At 39.2% G+C, this 19,228-nt stretch overlaps 1 protein-coding gene across 1 annotated transcript in view; it reads left to right on the plus strand.

The window, feature by feature from the left end:
• LOC110474280 (uncharacterized) overlaps nucleotides 1-18,641 on the plus strand; it is an 80,838-nt gene extending 62,197 nt beyond the window's left edge. Inside the window, exon 10 of the mRNA XM_085588329.1 lies at nucleotides 1-18,641. This exon is cut by the window's left edge and continues 22,568 nt beyond it. The gene's annotated coding sequence lies outside the window, so the exon portion shown is untranslated.
• The last annotated feature ends 587 nt before the right edge of the window (nucleotides 18,642-19,228 follow it).

The raw sequence follows: 19,228 nt of genomic DNA on the forward strand, positions 1-19,228 counted from the left end.
GGGGGATGCTTCCTTTCTGAGGTATTACACAGATTTAGGTTTGAAAAGGTTGACTGATTTGTCCAATATCACAGTTTGGTGGCAAAATTTAGTTCCCAACCCCAGGTCCAGCTGATTGTCCTTGCTATCTCTCTCAGGGATTAGTTGATTTAAGTAAAGTGTCATAAAGCTGCACTATTTGAATGAACTAATAATTCTGAACCACGCTGGAGTAGCTGGCAAATCTGCAGTAGAGAAAGAAACAAAGGCAAAACAGTTGTCATAATTTTACATCTGAAAAGAGACAGGGCAAACTGCACCAAGCTGATGAAATGGGTAAAATGGTCCTACAGCAGATTTTTACTGTGCAATCCTGTTCCTCATAATCAGTGCTCTTGGATTTTGTGGGAGCTGTTCCTGGATTTCATCTGCCTATGAGAAGACAGAAAAGCTCTGCCCTAGGGAGAACAATTGAGGGGGGAAAAGTGTTTCTTAAAATCCACAGTAAAAACCTCTCTGCTTTATCTAGAGCTCATTAGAGGGTTTAAAGAAAACTCAATGTCGTGTTTAAATGCTTTTCCCCCCTCACTTTTATAGATGGTTAAATGGCACACAGGTTGTGCTGTCTCAGCCATCAAAAGCTAAGAAAGGAGGTTAAAAGACCCCAGGGATCCTTCAATTAATTACTACCACTGTCAGTTGGTGTGAAACCATGTTTAGGCCTTTTATAAAGGAAGAGTGTAATTTGTGCTTTCACTTAGGGCTGAAACAAATCCTGCAGATACTGATGGTATATACTCACGTGTAAAAATGACTAATTTGTTTCCGCTGAATTCTTGTAGTTAATCTGGGAAAAATTTATGGGAAAACCCCTCACCCTACCCCAATAACTCCAACTGAATTTTAGCAACCTGAATTGGCAGTCTGTAAAACTGGCTTGAATTAATTGGAAGCCTAATCCACGGAAATTAGCTAAAAAATGCATTATTCACTCCAGTGTAGCAGCAGGGAGGAGAAATGAAAGAAGCAGAGAGGAAAAGCAGAAGCAGCACCTAAGGCAAAGGGCTGTCATTTGAATTTCATAATCGAGGGTGAGACAAAGACACCTCTTTGTCCAAGTAAGCTACCTTCTGAAAGGGGAAATCTGAAGAAAGCACAGAACTATGCATCTGAGCATTGGGGCTGGTTGGACTCTGCATCTCCCATCATTTACAGCGCTGCACAAGAAAAACCAGAGTGAAATGAAGTTTCTATAGCCCAGCAGCCCAGTGTATGGGCTGCATTTGCCACTCAATGTAGTCTGGTGTAGTCAGCCTGCTGAGAGAGACACACACAAAATAAAAATCCGAGGTGCACCACAGCAACAGAAAGGCTGATTTGAAATCCCTTTCCACACCTGCATCTTGCCCCATGTGGTGGCAAACCAAAAAGAGACATTATATGTGAGTTACACCTGGGTGTATGCAGAGAAATGGCAAAGAGTGAAAAGACAGACATTTTCTAGAGGACATAATGACAATTAGCTTGACAGCTGGCAATTATCTGGTGGTACCTAAGGAGTGTACCTCAGAAGCAGTTTCATGGAGTGGCCCAGGCCCTGAGCAGGGCAGTGCTGCTGGAGCTGGCACAGCAAGGTGGAACAAGGGTGGCTGCAGCTGAGACAGCAGAACTGGCTCTGGGCTGAGCCAGGCTCCAGGGCTGAGGGCAGGAAGGGGACTGGACCAGGCTGCTGGGCACAGAGGAGAAGGGTTAACCCTTTAGGCAGCAGTGAATTGTTGGATCAGCCCAGGTGTCCTCTGAATCCCCATCTTAACGTGCCCTACCCTTGCAGTTTGACTTGGCTGCGTTATGCTCATCCTGAAGTCTTTTGCTGCTACGTTGCACAGTGCTCATGCTTTCCTAAAAGCTGTCTACCCCAGGAAGGTGCACACTTTGCCTACAAGGGTTTGGCACATAGATACATATTCAGCTCAGAAATCCAGTGCTTCAAAAAAGGGAAATCTTAGAGGTGAGGAAACCTGGAACAGAATGGTTCACAGAAACATGAAGTCTGATTTTCACACTTCACAGCACAGAGAAAGTTAAAGCATGGTGTTGCCTTATTATTTTTAATTAGTATTGCATCCCCAACACACTATGGCCTGCCTTTTGCATTGCCACATATGTGTTGCATGATGTGTAACCTCTCAGTGTCTGTTTCTGTCTAATTAATCCAGGTTTGACTGCTACAACCTATGAGTTGTTCACCAGCTTTGTATGTGATGTAACTCTTGGATAGTTTTCAGATATCTAGATCCAATTGCTAAGGCAAGATTGAAATTCTGGTTTGGTTTTGGTTGTTGGCTTGGGTTTTTTAAATTGCTTAATGTGCTTGGGCAAATGAAGAACAGATTTTTGGGTGCCTTTCTGGTTATAAATTGTAATTAGGAAAACCTTTGCTATCTCCCATAAGCAGGCTGATAGTTACTGATATTGGACTGTGTGGCATTTGTATTCTGATTTAATGAGAAAGCACATGCCAAGTTCTGTACTAGTTACTTGGTTTAAACTTACTTAACTAAAGTTTTGTGTAGAATTTCCCATTCCAAAGGGAAATGATACCACAATAGGATTTAATGAATTGTGTACCTACAAGAGAAATATAACTCCCAAAATGCTTGGTCAACTGAACTGCCTTTCCTGTAAATGCAGCAATAAAAGAAAGCTCTGCTTCTCGTCCTTTCCTAAGCATGGCCAGAGCCTGAAAATCACTTTTCTCAGTGAGAAGGTGACATAAGACATAAATGGGAAACACATGCAATTGTGTTGGATTGTGATTTTGGAATGCCTAGCTGTGATCCCATGGCTTTTGCATTAATTTTGTTCATTTGAAGGCCATCAGTGACTTCTCTGGTACAGGATCAGACCCTAATTACTAAAACAGTGAGTTTAGCATGGCACTTGGAGATATGCTTCCATCTTGCTGAGAAAGAACCTTGTCTGTTCTTTGATTTTGAGTTCTGCTGGACAGTAAGATTAGCTCTGGATGTTAAGCTAAGCAAGTGGTTCATTCATCGTTTATTTATATCTTTGTTCATAGCTTGAATCTGAGTTTTTGGGGCTTGTACTGCAGATTCTCTCTCATTCCAGGAGTTTTCCAACCATCTACATCTGGCACTTAGGGCTGGGGAGCAAAGCAGGGGGTGGTGGTCCCAGCAGTGTGTGTGTCAGCAGTGCTGCTCTGTGCTGTTCTCTGAATGCCCCTTCCACTGCAGGGGTGAGGTGGGTGACCTGGGGAAAAAACAGGACAAATAAAAACACCAGAGATTAATCTGGGGGAAGAGCTGCTAATATGGGTGATCTTGAGGGACTTCCCTTGCACCCCGGGGAAAAAATAGAGCCTTGTTTTCGAGATGATCTGCAGAATAAACATCGAGATTTCTTGTCTCTGCAAGAAAATACAGCAGTGACAAAGCACAGCTAATAATGGGAACAAAAAGAGATAAGGAAAGGTGAAGTAGTGAGACAGGAAAAAAAAAAGTTGAAAGATAAAAAGTGAAAAGGGAGAGAAAGGTATCGGATTTCTTTTGGCATTCATGTGATCTGTATATAGTTTGAATATATTTTCCAGAAGAGGATTTCCCCTTGCATTTACAATTCAAAGCTTCTAGCAAATTCCACTGTTTCCCTTGGCATTTCTTCAGCCCCTGTGGATTTTCCAGTTCTGCTTTTTAGATGCAGTGCAATTGTCAAACTCTGCAGCTTTTTTTTTTTTTTTCTCCCTGAAGTAATGTGGCTTAAGGTGTATTGTGGCATTCCTTAAGTTTTTGGTTCAAAAACTAAAAAAGTGCAGGGACTTTGTTCCCTTCTCTTTATAGTTTAATTAATGGATGGTCTTTAGGACTACTTGGATATTTGACAGTGTTTCCTGTCTTTCTTCACTTTATTCCCTTGCATGAAAAAGTGGATAAAAAGATTTGGGATTTTCCAGAGTATGGGTAGATGATGATATTCAGCTATTATGTTCAAGGAAAATACCAGTAATGGTGTGGCTGGGACATGCTCATAAAGATAAATACTATCAAAGGGGATGATGTACTTGGGATCTTATGTTGAAAAATAGAGACTTGCTGCATTGCTGTCCTGGGAGCAGAAAGACTTCTACTCCACATCTCAGCTAATTCCATCTGCCCTGTGTTCCTATCCAAAATATTGGTTTCCCCAGTCAGTTTGAGATCACATCAATAAGAGGATAACAAATGTTGCCTAACAATGAAGAGTACAGATGGTTGTTTGCTTTCTTTTTACTTCTCCTAGTGTATAAAATTAATGATTTTTTAACAGAGCTTTGCTTTGCATGCACACTGTTAACAAGCTGAAAACATTTCATATTTGTCAAAGCAGGACTGCAAAATAAAATCTGATCACTAAAGCCTGGATATCTGGAGAGAATCTTTATGGTGGAGAGCAGGGAAGTAACTAACATGTGGCTCTTCTAAAGCCCACGTGCAGTGAAGATGTGTTAAGAAAGTGAAAATTGTTTCAACTTGTTCTCAGGTGAAGTAGGATGCTGCTAATGGATCCATTACAGACATGCAATAAGGGTTTTCCTAATCACTGCTGTGATAGGCTGGTGAAAGTATTTGGGATAAGCTGCAGAAATAGCTAATTGTATATAGAGGCCCAGCAGCTCCACCAGGCAAAGGATTTCAAAGGGCTGCATGGGAGAATTCCCTTCACAAGAGGCTCCTTTCAGACGCTCTCCAGGTTTGGAGCTCCTTTCCTTTTAATGCACATTCTGGGAAAGCACTTTTATAATCCTCCTTTAGAGTTATTGCAAGCAAATGCGGTGATGGTTCAATGAAAAAGCATGAAAACAGTAATGGAATTTCTTTTCTTTTTTCTTCTTTATTTTTTTTTTCTTTCTTTCCTAATAGGCCCTTTAGAAAGTCAGACCATATGTGTGGAAGCCTTATTAACTAGAGGCCAGGTTTAGAAAGAACTGTGGTAAATTACCAAGATGAATTTGAAAATAAACCTAGAAAACACAGATTTGAGTTCTAAATTAGTACTTTAAAAAAATAATCAGATCTACAATTGCTTGGTGTCTTATGACATTTCAAACAATGTGTGGTATAATTCTTATAAGACTGAAACTTATTAGGCAGAAAAATAATGTAAGGAAATTATTACAGTGCTGCATATCTCACTTTGAAAGTTCACTCTCTCCTAAGCTTTCTTAGGAGAGAATTGTAGTTTTACATTCTCTTTATTTTAATACATTTGCTGCAGAAAATGATCTTTGGTAGACTATGTGTTTTGGATGATCTACGTGTGAAATACATATAAGCATTAAACTGCTTAATGTAGTTGAAACTTAGAGGAAGCTGGGGGTGGAAGGAGAAGGCATTACTTCTCCCTCAGTGCAGAAGGACTTTTAAAAAGTGATTCAAAAATATACTTGGTTTTTAAAATTTTCTCTGTTTATACTTGTTCCTAACTTGTTACAGGCATGTGCATTGTAGGGTTGTATTTTGGGTTGGTTATTTTTTATTTTTTTATCTAACAAGTAGGAAGGGTGAATAACCCAGAGAAACAATGGAAAAATCTTATGAAGAGTTTTATTCCCAGTTCAAATAAAGGACTCTGTTCAGATATGATCTTAATTTCCTGTGGATCAAATTACTTTTGTTCAAAGGTCTCTAAAACCTATAATTTTCACCTTCTCATTCATCAGCTGGTCCCCCTGTGGAAGAGGGAAGAGTAGAGCTGTTAATTCCCTATTTAGATCACATGGATGATTATATCATAATCTTGGGTGTAAATGTGCATTTCAGAACAAGTGTGCACTGCATGTCTAGTGTGGCTGTGTCCTTTGGAAAGATCATATTTATTGTTTTCCTCCCCAAACTGCTGTTAGTTACAGCATGGTCCAGCTGGTTGAAGCAATACCTTTTCTTTATTTTATATCAATAACCTTTTCCGATTTGCCTGTGAATGTGAAAACTCTTTTGACAAAAAAACTGCATAACGAAGGTTGCAGAACTGAAGTGTATCTTCAATAAAAAAACCTTGGGTTTCTAAATTCATTACTGAATAAAATATCACTGTTATTACTGTCATCTCTTGGAAATTGCCAAATAGACCATGTTTATGGAAAGTAATTTGAATTGCTTGAATTATGAAGAAGAATAGGAAAATTTTACATATAATACAACTTCTCTTGGATATTATAAAATGCATGGTAGTCTTCTAGACTATAAAGTCCTTATATTTTCCATTTTTAAAGTTTTAATTCTGATTCTCATGTTATGGCTTTTAGCTGGCTGCAGAAGGGTGATGATGGCTGTCACATTTATATGTAATGTGTATATTCCTTGTACACATGTGCCAGTAGGTCAGTGTGGAACAGCTTTGTCCAGTTATGGATACTTTTCCTTTGGGATTTAGATTTGCTGAATGTTCCTGCAGATAATGATTAATAATTTGAAATGTTTTTGCACATAAGGATTTGGAAAAACATACATAAATTGATAAACATGTCTAAGATGGCAAGTAATATCTGCTTTTTTTCACTCTATGTGGAAACAGCAGCCTTGTAGTAACAAAGGATTCTTCTTTAGCACCCTTATCTTGGAATGCATCTGAGACCAACTATCCTAAATTACAGAAAATGACAGTCTTTCAGTGGAAAAACTAATTTTAGGCATGTATTTTTGCTGTAATAAAGGGCAATGTTTATATAGAAATGTATTTTCCCCTATCTTGATAGTTTACTGGTCATGCTAATTGAGCACAGCTCTGTTTCTTGTGGCATCACACAAATTAGTTAGACATTCTACTGTGAATTAACACAGATTTGGCTACAGATGGAACGGCAGGCAAGCCATTATCATTGTTTAAACCTATTAATGTTTACAACTGTTGTTTTAAATCAGATTTGTTTTTAAATAGGATGATTGCAAAAATCCTTTTGTGTTTCAGAGATGAAAGAAAATTAGTGAAGAGTCAGTTGTGGCACGATTTAAAAATAATAATAACAATGAAGGATTGTCATATAGAATCTCTGCTCTAAGATTTCAGAGATGCTTGTGGAAAAAAAGATTACTTTTTGTAGAATTATTAGTGAAAATCCCAGTAGTAACTATTGCCTGAGCTGCTAGAAAAATGGATGGATGAGTTGTTTGTTAGATGTGGACTACAGTAAACTCATAGTGAAAAAGTCTTTACTTTCTCAATTACTTCCAGCTTATCTTAATCAGGACAGTGATTATTGAGCTCCCCATTTAGTCTGAATATCAACTTTTCACTCTCTCCTAGATGTAACTGAATCCTATTATAACAATTTCTTTTCTTCAAGAAAAGTCTGATTATAAACGTGGGCTAAGGAGCACGTTCAAACTCTAGGCAGGCATTGGAAACTGGGGGTTTTGGAGTCCCATGTGTTCTGCTGCTGGTGAGATTATGTCACGTTTGGCAAACAGCTGAACACAGCAGGAAGTGAGGTTTGGCCTTTGCACAGGTATCAGATGATGAAATTGTACAAAGCCCCACCATTCTGAGCATTAACATGTACATTAACTTCTGCACTCAATTTTTTTTCATGGACTCAATAGAAATTCTCCTCAGTGCGGGTCTTGTTTGTATTTTACAAGAAGCAGATAAATGACTGTTGGAAAAAATAAAAAATAATCCCCCAGGCTATAGCTCCCAAAGAGATTCTTCTTTTCTGAAGAGGGGGTTTAATGAAGGGTAGCACTTTGTGTATGAAATGTACTTTGCTTTCTAATTAGAGTTCCAATTAAGTGGCAGAATTGTAGTTTTTTGCCTACTGGGTAGAGCATTGCTTATATGTTGGACACTTAAATTATTTTCCTTTTTTCAACTATGAAATTCCATCCTCTGAAGTGGAATATTGATAAAGTGAGAGGGGTTGCTCACAGACCTCAGCAGGCTGTCCATGTTTTCTATAAGCTTTGATTTGGGAGTGATTAGTGCCATGTCTAGCAAACTAAAGCTGATTTAAAACCCGTTCTGTTCTTGACCCCAGTTCTTAAGAGTTCATGGAAGGTACCTGTTGCAACAACTGTGTTTGTAGTGCAGGCACACACACATTTAGAAAAAGTTCTGAGCACCAATCAGCAAGTAAACAACTTCTGGTCTTGTCTGATTGTTGCCCATAAAGAAGTTTATAAAGAAGAAAGAAATGAGGCTTCTGAGAAGCCTTGGTTGATGAAGAGCTCTGTTCTTTGCATAACAGCAATAAATACAGGACTGTCTAAAATTAGTCATTCAAATAGTCATAGTGCTGGCATGTGAAGCTTTAGGACACTTTGAGGACAGGCTTCAAAGGTGATGCATTTGGTAAATATAACTTCTGTTCAGTATTACAATGTCAGAAATGTAACAATGAAACAACAGGACAGGGTATCCTGGACTTGATGGAATTAGCTACTACATATAGGTTTATAGGTTACATGTGAATCCCTTCATTTTATTATTTCAGGGACTAAAGTCCTGCTCCACAGTTTTGCTTCTGGAGGGCTTTTTTCATGATGACTCCGTAACATCTGCCATTCAACTTGTTTCTGCCTGGCCAAGAAATTGCTAAAAATTCTGCTACATTAGAGTAGTTGCATCACTGCAGAGGGAAGATTGCTGAACTTGCAAGCTACTTGTTTCTGCTGTGCAAGCATTCAATATTTTGCATGATAACTTAATAAATTTTGTTTCTGTTTAGAGAGATGAGCCTAATAATGAAACAGATATTTAAAAGTTATTTTTAGTGAACATTTAATATGACAGGGGCAAGTTTCAGACAGGTTAGTAGGAGGTGAGAAGTTTGCAATGTCCTGAGGCATTCACTTCTACTGATCTTTCATATGTGATTAAATTGCTGTTTCTAGATGTACATCTTGCCAAATAGCTGCTGGCTTTTTTATATAAGTTACACAGATGAAATAGGGCAGAATAAACCTGATAAGCTGTATGAAGGCAAAGTGCAAGTTGCTTATGCTCTTCTCTTGGCAAATTGCTTCTATTCACTGCTTAGCAAGAGCTCCCTCCTGTCTTTTTACTGCTGTGAATTGCTTTGCACATAAGCAGTTGGAGCTTAAAGAATATTTTTTGTAAGAAGATGCAGTAAAACACTTTTGCTTCTATTCTTTGTCCTGTTTTTATTTGTTTTTAAATGCAAGACAGAATTTCATCCTGTTCCTTAATCATGGGGGTTCGTCTTCTGCTGGGCGGTCTTGGCTGATGTGTGGATTCACAGTCTCACTTGTGAGACTGTGGAATAGGAAAAAGCAGAGTAGCAGGTAGCAAAGTCAAATGACAAGCAGTTTAAGCAGGAGGGTCAGAAAAGCTGGAGAAGAAATGAAGCTGCTGTGCTGCATCCTGCTGTGTAGGAAATGTGGTGGCACAGGAGTGAGTGGACAAGTACATCACCTTTCTGCAGAATCTTGCTGTGTGAGTGCTTTTGCCTCTGACCTTCTTCCTGCCATTTCTTTGGAGGGGCGCAGAAAGGGACAGTGGGGATGGGGCAGAAAGAAAGAGCTATTCTCTCTGGTACAGAAGTCTGTAATTATTTCCTTCCCTGTGATGGTGGTGTATTTTTAAAGGTAGCTTCTCTCCTCTCTGGGAAACAGAATTAAATGTCCAGCTTAGTAGTTTTTTGGAGGTGATCTTGGAATGTATGGCAGCTCTGAGACCAGACATCTTGTGCTGAAGCTATTTAGTCATTATGTCCTGTAATCAGAGGTAATTGCCTTGGGTGCTGTAGTAGGGCCATGTGAAATGGGTAAACACAAACCAGCCTAATAGGACTTAAGTTAGTATGAATAATTAAAACATAAAAGAACGCATTCATGGCAACTTTCTAAATCCTCCACTCTGCCTTTTCACATCTGTCTTGTTGCTCAGTGCTCTGAGGAGGGCAGCCCCTTTGTCCTGTTTGCTTTCCCCCTTCCTTGTGAGCTCAGGAGGAAGTGGCAGCTGCTCTTCGTCTTGGGGTCCCAAAATGTCATGGGAATAAACACTGCCAATCCTCTCAGGAGGTGGTTCTGAGAGCAGACAGGTACAGGTGACAAGCCATGGCTCCTTTCCATGCCCAGGGAGCTGAACACAAACTTCCTGCAGTTTTCAGGCTCCCTCAGCAGCAATGTGAGGCAGGGGGGCTGTGGCAGCACTGGTGGCCACTGAGCAGCTGCCTTGGGACTGCAGTTTGCAGCTTCTGCTTGCAGGAGTTTGCATCAGCACTCTACCCTAAGCATTCCATCCAGACCAAAGTGACAAGTTTGAACCCACAGACAGCAGTGAGGCTTTGCTTTGTTCTCCCTCCTTTACTGCAGCCTCTTACCTGTATCCTCTTTGGGACATGAGTATCTACCAATTTGGAAACATTTGGAATTGTCAAAATAGATCTTGCTGTCTATATTTCTATATTATGAGAGGTTGGTGTAGGAGAAACATGGAGTTTAAACATGGCTGGAGCATGCATGTCTCTGCTCAGAGCCTGAACTCTGTATTTTCCTGCTGAAACACGTCTGGGGATTGGAATGTGTGTGTGAATAAACACTCTGATCTCTGTTATTTCTTTTTAATAAAAGAGTGATCTGGGAGACAAACAAACACTTACAGAGGTGCTCTCTGCTGTACCTTTTAAAGAAAAAGTTTCCATGTCCTGCCCTCCTTTATCCCCAAGAAGAAACTTAGGTGAAAATGTCTTTAGATGCTCTAAAGTCCTATCACAACCTTGTAAAACAAAACCCTAAGGCCCTTCTGTTATCATCTCATTAGAGGCTTAAATGAAAGGAAATTGAGAGTTAAGGTTGTATCTGGCTGAGTCATTGTTTCAGCCTTATATACATGCAAGCAAATGTGGAATAGTATGTGTTTAAGGTTTGAATCCTCTGAGAAATTTTATTATTCAGTTCTTAAAGCCGTATAGGAAATACCTCTATGGCAAATATTTATTATTGTAATATAGCCTTGTGGTGGAGGTGCCAAAAGCCCTATATTTATCTTCTTGCCAATGTAGTTTCTAATGCAATAACCATCACAGGAACTCTATACCCATTCAATATTCCTATTGAAATAAGTTCTGTTTAATTATAGCTGAATTCTGGTCTTCCTCAGTCTCATGAATGTTCATGCTTTCTAGAGGGTGGTTTGAGTTACATTCTCTCACCAAAGATATTTAATAAGTATTTCACCAAAGATATTAAATAAGTATTTAAAACTTATTTCTCTGGCTGTGGTGTAAGATGAGCCTCCAAGTGCAATGTGATAAAGAATTAATGGAGACAACCCCACAACCTCCTTTCTGGTATAGGGAGTGATAAGGCTTTCCCTGAGGCTTCTTTTATTCTGCCAGTGTGGGTTAGGAGAATTTGTATGTAACCCTTGATTTTTAATCTGGTTGACTCTGTACACCTCAGGGGTGACAGTCTGAAGGAGTCTGATGTGCTTTTGGCTGTGTTTATTTTAAGGAAAATGTACATTTTACTTGGGCTACAGTCACACACTGATTGTGTGTGGCAATTTCAGCTGCATGAGGTTCCTTGACAGAAAAACTGAGACTTGCCAGTATTCTGCTTTTCATTGCTGTTGGCCTGTACTTGGGGAATAATGTGTTTGTGAAAACTAGAAAGAAAAGAGGTATCCCACACAATCATCACATCTCACAAACTGATCCTCCTGCAGTTTCCCATTACCTGCATGCACCCAGTTCTTGCATTACAAGCAGATACTGCAGAGGAGGGGTGAAAAAACATGGAAACCACAAAGATGCCAACATCTGGAAGCAAGTTCAGGTTTGGCTGCCTGATGTTTTAGGATATTGTGTAACCACCTTTTCCCATTTCTGTGCTCCTATACCTGGGAGTGTGGTCTGAGCCTCTGCAAAAGAGGGGTTTGGGATTCCTGTCCCCGCTCCAAACTCCCCCAGGGAAAATGCCTGTCCCCATTCCCAGTACCTGCACAGGAGGTGGGAAGCTGATGGGGAATTTTGTGTGCACTGCAGAGTGTCTGTGCTTCTATTTCTGACTGACATCCTAGATGAATGATTAGAATTTGTTGTGTAAAGAAAGTGCAGATTACTTTGTGTGCAAATGGGACATGAACTGCCTTAATTAAATCCCAAGAACTGATTTATTTAAAAGAAACCCCAAAAATGCTGAAATTTGTAGGGTCATAGTCATAAGGAAAAAATGTGTGATTTGTTAAGAAAAGTGGACCAAACAAAACCCCAATTGTTTTCCCTAAATTGATTGCAAATGTGCAAGTATAAGTAACATTTGGGTTTCTTTAACAAACTCCCAAGTGATTCAGCAGTTGCCAAGGTAACAGTGCTACTTTTAATAACAATAACGATAGCATATAAAACTTCCACACTTTTCATTGTCTAAGATAATGCTGCACTGATGCTGTAATAACATTATTAGCATGTACTTTCTTTTACTCATTGAGAAGCATGTCTGGTTCATAAATTGGCTGTACAGTAGCATCTACCACAGAGGGGTCTGGGCTCATCGGGGCTCCTGGATACTGCAGTGATGTGAAGAAATAAAGTATTTTGTTGCTCCAAGTCCATTTTTTAGAATGACCTTGTTGACTTTTGGTTTTTGAGGCTGTCATTGTAGCTTGTAGTTGTCCTTTATTAGTTAGCTGAATATTACTGATCTCTTTAATGCAAAAGTATCAGTATAATCATGTCCTGCAGATACTGCTCAAGACTAAGCTGTACCTCATAAAACATTGAGGGTACTATTTTATTATTCATGGGAAAATGTCCATTACAGAAGAAAATTCAGGTTTTAGTACTCAAATTTTGTTATTCTTGCATCTTTAGAACTGCCCTGTTCAAGTCTAAATGGATGTCTTCTGTTGTGCCTTTTTTTTCTTTATATCCCCCCACCCCCCCACACCCTGCTTGAAATTTGAGCTTCTAGAGAACTTTGGCAGACAGCTCAATGTGGTTACTCTGCATATAAACTCTTAGGTCTGGGTGGATTATTTACCTTCTGAATATTTGACCTCCTGTTTTGTTCTCACTGAGTTTTCCACCGCTGTATCAAGATTTTGGCACTTCACATATGAGAGAAACCTGTTTCCCCACTTATTTCTGCAGTCAAATCTGTGATTTTTGAAGATAATTTTTCTTCTGGTCTCTGTAATTGGGGCAATGAATCTTTGAATAAAAGAGTAGAAAAAGGATTCATATGCCCTTCACTGGACTTGTGGACTACATAGTTTTCTTTTTAAAAAGAAACCCTCTTACAGGTTTTTAATAGTTTAATTTTGAGGAAATTGCATGAGTAGTTATAGTCAACTGTGTGCCTCCATCTGGGGTTCTGGTTGCACTGGAGGTACTAAAAGCTAAGGCATGTTAATGCTATGTTAGTCTAAAGGTCGGTTATCCTAAATTAAAAAAAAAATAAATAAACAACCCTCCATCATGGGCTGAAGACATGAAATGTGGAAGGAGGCATCACTTGCCCGTTTATCATCTTTGCCAGTACTGACTCCCTTGGCTGGTCACCTCTCACCAACACTTAATGACCTCAGGGGAGGTTCACTGAAGGATTAAATGACAGCTTCTGTCATCTACAGAAGTGTCAAGTTCAATGCAATAATATATTTTTGAATCTAACAGTTAGTGAGAATTGTGGAGTGCTCCCAATAAATGTAAGTTATTTCCAGGACATCTGCCATAGCTGCTGACTGAGGCCTCCAAAGCAACCCTGATGTGCATAAAGGGCTCTGGGCCAGTGTCTCCTGCTCAGCTGGAGACATTCTGAAGGCCTTGAATAGATCTTGGAGCACCTGAGGAGGGCAAGGTTTCTGATGAACATCCTGAGATGTCACAGAACACCTTATAGAGCTGAGCATGGTGTCCTAATCAATGCTGCTGTCAGTGCTCTGCTGTGCTGCAGATGTGAGATCATTGGTACCAAGTCTCTCTGATTTTCTTGTGCAATGTAGGTGGTGTCTGTAATGGAAAGATAGGATACTTCAGCATTAAAGCTGTGCATTTCAATTTGTATTTTTGACTTTGTCCAGTGGTTTCCATTATATGAAATAAGAGGCTGCTTTATCTGATATAATTTTATGAGCACATTTTATCCACAACAGCATCCATTATTCAACATTTTCCTTAGATTAGCTATGTTAGAGAGAAACTTATCTTAGGGCAGAGAGAGTTTGCTGAAGACCTTTTGTCCCAGTAAAATCTTCCTTTTATTTGGCCTATATGCAGCAGTCTGCTCCAACTTGATTTTGTCAGTCAGATTCTTTTTTCTTACAAGAAGGTACTTTGGGGCAGGGATTATTTTGTGGTTTGCTAGCACAGCACTTAGGACAGTGTGGTCTTGTCCCTTGTGGGGCCATCTAAGCTGTAAAGCAGCCAATGGGTTACTGCAATCGAGAAGCATATCTCAGGAGCTTATTTACTTATTTTTAAAGAATTCTATTTCCAGGCAGGTAAAGGAAGAGCAGAGCAGTGGTGACCATTAATCATTATTATTTTGTCCATGCTGCTTCAGCCTATAAGGGCAGACTGGAGCCAGAGACTATAACTGACACAATTTAGTGACTGAAATACAGCAATACCAATTTAATCTCTGGATAAGATAAAGAGTTTATTAATCTTTTCACCTTTGTTCTGTCAAAACTTATTTTTAGGATAAGTATCTGGTGGGCTATATTTTAAGAAGTGCAGATCAGTTTTTTCTTCACAAGAAGCTTCATTCCTTAGGATTACAGTGGAGAGTACTTGTGCTTTAAAAAAAGCCTCAACAAAACGCTCTCTAAAACAAAACTATATCACATTCTGCCTCTCTGCCCAGGCATGCATATACCAGAAGTGAAAATCTGCCATTTCCAGATAAATTGGTTGGTTGTTACTGGCCAAAGACTGAAGTAATAAGAGACTGATGAATTCAAGATGTAATTTTTCCCATCTTTATGATTTTAATGTTTGGCTGGGATTCATCCTCCTGTTATCTGTTTTACCTCAGTGCAAATATTGATAATATTCCTTGTATAAGTGAGTCGGTCTGTGGTCTTCCATTCTTCCTTTATTTCGCTGCAGTTGTCTGTTGGGTAAGTGTGTTAACACAATGAAGTCTGTGGTTTGGTTCTAGCCTGCAGCAAAAAAGAAAAGTGTGGTTTAGATTATTTTTTCCTTTGGCATTTATTGGTAAGGAAACAAGTATTTTAAAGTATGGTGAATTGTGTGATTCTCCTTTGTCAATTTGCAATGTGCAATTCCTGTGCTCAGCACTCACTTTCTGAGCAATGGCCTCATCCTTTCCTGTTCTTTGCTGAACACATCTGGGAGTTAATCTGCTAAGGAGGTGTCACTGGGTATTTTATCTCCTAATGTTTATGCGGGTGATCAGCACCCTGTCTGCCCCGGGCAGACACTCCACATCTCACTTTGAAATGCAGTGCAATGTCTGGACCCAATCAAGTGATGCTGGAAAGAAACGCTCCAACAATGCCTTGGAGAAAAAGGGGCTTGGAGGGCTAAGAGGGAAAGGTTTAAATCAGTGTCAAATGGTTCTGAGTTTTACTTGGATTGATGGGCTTCTGCAGATTCATTAGTGGATCTGCCAGCAGGATGCTGCTACATTAAAACACAGGCCTGCCCAGCCTCGATGGAAAAGCAGAAAATAGCCTAAATCCAGTTAAGGACTGAGTTATCACAAACTTTTGTCTTTACCTAATTAGGAGTAGCACTGGACTAGTAGCCTGGAATATACAGACTAAGGATGTATTTAAGCCTTTCTTGTAAGACTGCATGCTCAGCAGGAAAAAAAAAAAGAAAAAATAGTGGGAATCACAATTATTTTAAATTACAGTTGGCTGTGAATGGAGCACTGATACTATTTACATGTTTTATTACTGTACTGTATGTAACATATTTGAATTCCAGAGAAGCTTAGGTGACAATTTGATCAAGTTTCAATCAAAGATCATATTGTTTGGGATCAGAGCTGGAAAATACTATCCCTTTATTTTTCAATTGCAAATAAATTTGCTAATCTGCTGTTCACTGCTAAAGTCACATTTTGTTTTTTTTCAGCATGACTACTTGCTAATTGTTCTGCTATGCACCCTTTGTGGTGGATGCCTTTTCGCTTGGCTCGAAGTGTATGACTTATTTCTGGGTGGATGGCAGAGGTTTTCTTCTTTAATGCTTGATTATTTTTCCTGAATGAGCAGTTACAAATAGATCATTCAAGCCATTTTAAGTAAACTTTAAAGAAATCCTGCATCTTGTGGCATACTGATATCTGTAGAACTGGGCTTGTTTGGAAATCCTTAGAATACCTCATCACCACCTTACCACTTAGTAACAAAGAGCAGCACAAGCCAGTGCTTGTGTCACTGAAATCACTTGCTAACAATTGATTCTAGAGTTTGATCAGCTCTATCAAGCAAATAAAATTTGCACAGATCAATGGAAGATAGTTGTTTTTATTAAAAAGCTTCAATTGACTCTTAACCAATCTAAGCTGTGTGCTGAAGAGATTTAGAGTCTCATCAAAAAAGCTTGAAAGAGCTGATTATGACAGCAGCAGCCCCTTGTACCTGAAAAGTTAATTAGAAGACAGGATGAACTGGTCACAGGGTCTAGACCTCTGCTGGGAGCAGGAAGTTGAAGTAAATGAGCTTTCATGGTGTTGGAATATGGAAAGAGGATGGTGCTGAGAGGTGCTTAGGATGTGTAGACAACAAACTACTTGAGGCTGCAAAGTATTAAGGAGCAAAGACAGGGTTGAAAAAAACTGTCTAGCAAGTTAAGATGTCTGAGGTTCATTATTGCTGTCACTGACTGGTTTTGTCCTATTTTTCAAGATTTCTTAGAAAATATTTTCCAAGGCATGCCATGGATGGTCGTGCCAATTGCTTTAGAGAGAGCCTGTGACTGGAATATGTAGAGTTGTGAATTTTGTCTGATCATAAATCACTTCACTAAACATGGTGTGGCAGTTACTGATGAAGATCAAAGATCTTTGGCAACTCTGTGTTGTTTCTGCCAGTAGATTTTTTTAGTTATGTTATAAATTACCTTTTAAAAATCGAAAAGGAATTAAGGATAACCATTCCTAGTGATTCTCAGAACACCATTTTCTCTTTAACTTGGTAGTCATTTAAAAACCATTGTACAGGCATTTAAGAATGCAGCTTATCCAAGGAAATTGTTCAGAAAAACATTCCTTTTAATTACTTGAATATGATAAAACTAGGTAACTAGAGATTTTTGTTACAAAAGTGGTCATGATTGGGGTAATACTGTTACTACTATTTTTTGTTAATGGTTGAAAAGGGAGCCTTGAGCAAAGAGATTAATTCAAAAGAAGTCTGAGATTTAGAAAAAAGATGAAAATCTGGTTTGATTTATAAATCTTTCTCAGGAAATGGGAACTATATAACATTAGTATGTGCCATGCAAGATAACCACATTTTCTGGAAAATAAGGTAATGCAGAAACAACATCTGTGGTAAGACCCTTTGCTGTACCTGTTATGCTTTCCGTTGCATTATAGGTAAAGAATTTGAATACCAGTGCTGAACTTCAAGTAAATAAAAAACAAAAACAGCAACTCCTTGGCTAAGTGGAAGGCTGTCTTTTCTCCAGTGGCCTCTCTGAGACCACTGAAGGCAGGAGATCAAGGTAGCTGTTCTCATTCCAAGGTGCCTTTTCTAGCTGTGATGGACAGCTGCTTGACTTTGGCTTGGGATGTTTTCTCCAATGAATGAATGCACAGATAACCTGGAAGGAGGGGGAAAAGTGATCTGCTGAGTGCAGTCAGAGGAGAGGTTTTTGGACTGTGGTACATGGTGCGTAAGGAGTGGCAGAAGAAGGAACTTAAGAGTGCATAGAGAACTTGTGCATAGAGCAGGGATCCCTCAGCCAAGCCTCAAGCACAAGAGGAAAGGCTTTTGAAGGATTAGAGCATGCCAGGGTGACCTTAGTGCAACTCAGATTCTGTTTCTTGCTTTGAAATGTAGGAAACGGCCAGAAAACTTTTTTTTAATATTGCCACTTTAAAATTCAGTCTTGCTTTTTGGTGGAGTTTCATGCTGATGACATGGAAAAAATGTTGCATTGCTTGTTCTTTCTTTGTGTGACCCTTTGTGAAAGTGTGTCTATGTTTTTTTTCTGTGAGTGTTATCTTTTGCAAGCACTGTTGTCAAGCCAGCTTGTCATGTTGTTAGGGAATTTTGGACTGGATGGTGGATCATACTGGTAATACTTCTGGCTTAAAACCCTTGGGATCTGACAGAACTAAAACATGTTTCTCTCCATTTTCCTGCTCAGTCTACAATTATTTGCATGCTCTGACTTATTTCTTTGTGTGTGTGTGTGTTTTGACTTCTTTCTTCTTTTTTTCTTTTGCTCAGGAGCTCCCTGGGTGCAAATCAGATTGTCACAGACACAAAGTGTGCTCCATGGCTGTCTTCAGCCTGGGATGTTTTCCCCAGGCTGGGGATCCTGCATTGCACTTCTGTCAGGGCTGTGTCTTGCTGGCATTTCACAGATGAAAAACCATTCTTTGTCCTTTATTCTGAACCCAAGAGACTTGGTTTGGCTTTTTTTCCCTTTAAGAGGAAAGTTGAACAAGCCCTCAATGTACCTGAACTCCAAGATGGTGACAATTTTCTTTCATAGGTATGGTTGAATATGGCATTCAGTTTTTTTCTCCAATATTTATTCCCCAGTAGAGTACTTGCCCTTAAAAGACTGCATATTCCATTGGAGAGTTGTTTCCTTCTAGGCAAAGAGTGAAATGAATTTATACAGAAAACCAGTAAAAAGCTTTGAAGTGTGTATAATGAAGTGTGTCAAAGATGTGTTTTTACTTACACTTTAAGTAAGCTAGATTTGAACTTTAACTTTCTGCTTTTTCTTTATGACATTCAGATCAGAAGGACAGTGAGATTACACCAAAATACTTTTGTGTGTTTGTTATTCCAATGTTTCTTGAAAGACTCGTACTGTCAAGTGTATTTGTGTGTCAACAGTTTTGCTTTTCTTTCACTTGAATGGAGGTTTTGTTTCAAAGGCCAGCACAAGTAGGACTTGGGTATCTTTTGGTGAAGCATTATTGTAACTGAAATTTTTTTAGGAAACAGCATGTCTCACTTTCATTTTCTGTAAATAAAATGGCCAGGCTACAGGAAGAAAAATCTGGTCTTTCAGTTTAAAGAGATCTTTATTGCCATAAAACTGTACACCTATAATTATCAACCAGGGTTG

Source organism: Lonchura striata, chromosome 10 (assembly GCF_050655825.1).
Source record: "Lonchura striata isolate lonStrDom1 chromosome 10, ASM5065582v1, whole genome shotgun sequence".
Lineage (NCBI taxonomy): Eukaryota > Metazoa > Chordata > Aves > Passeriformes > Estrildidae > Lonchura > Lonchura striata.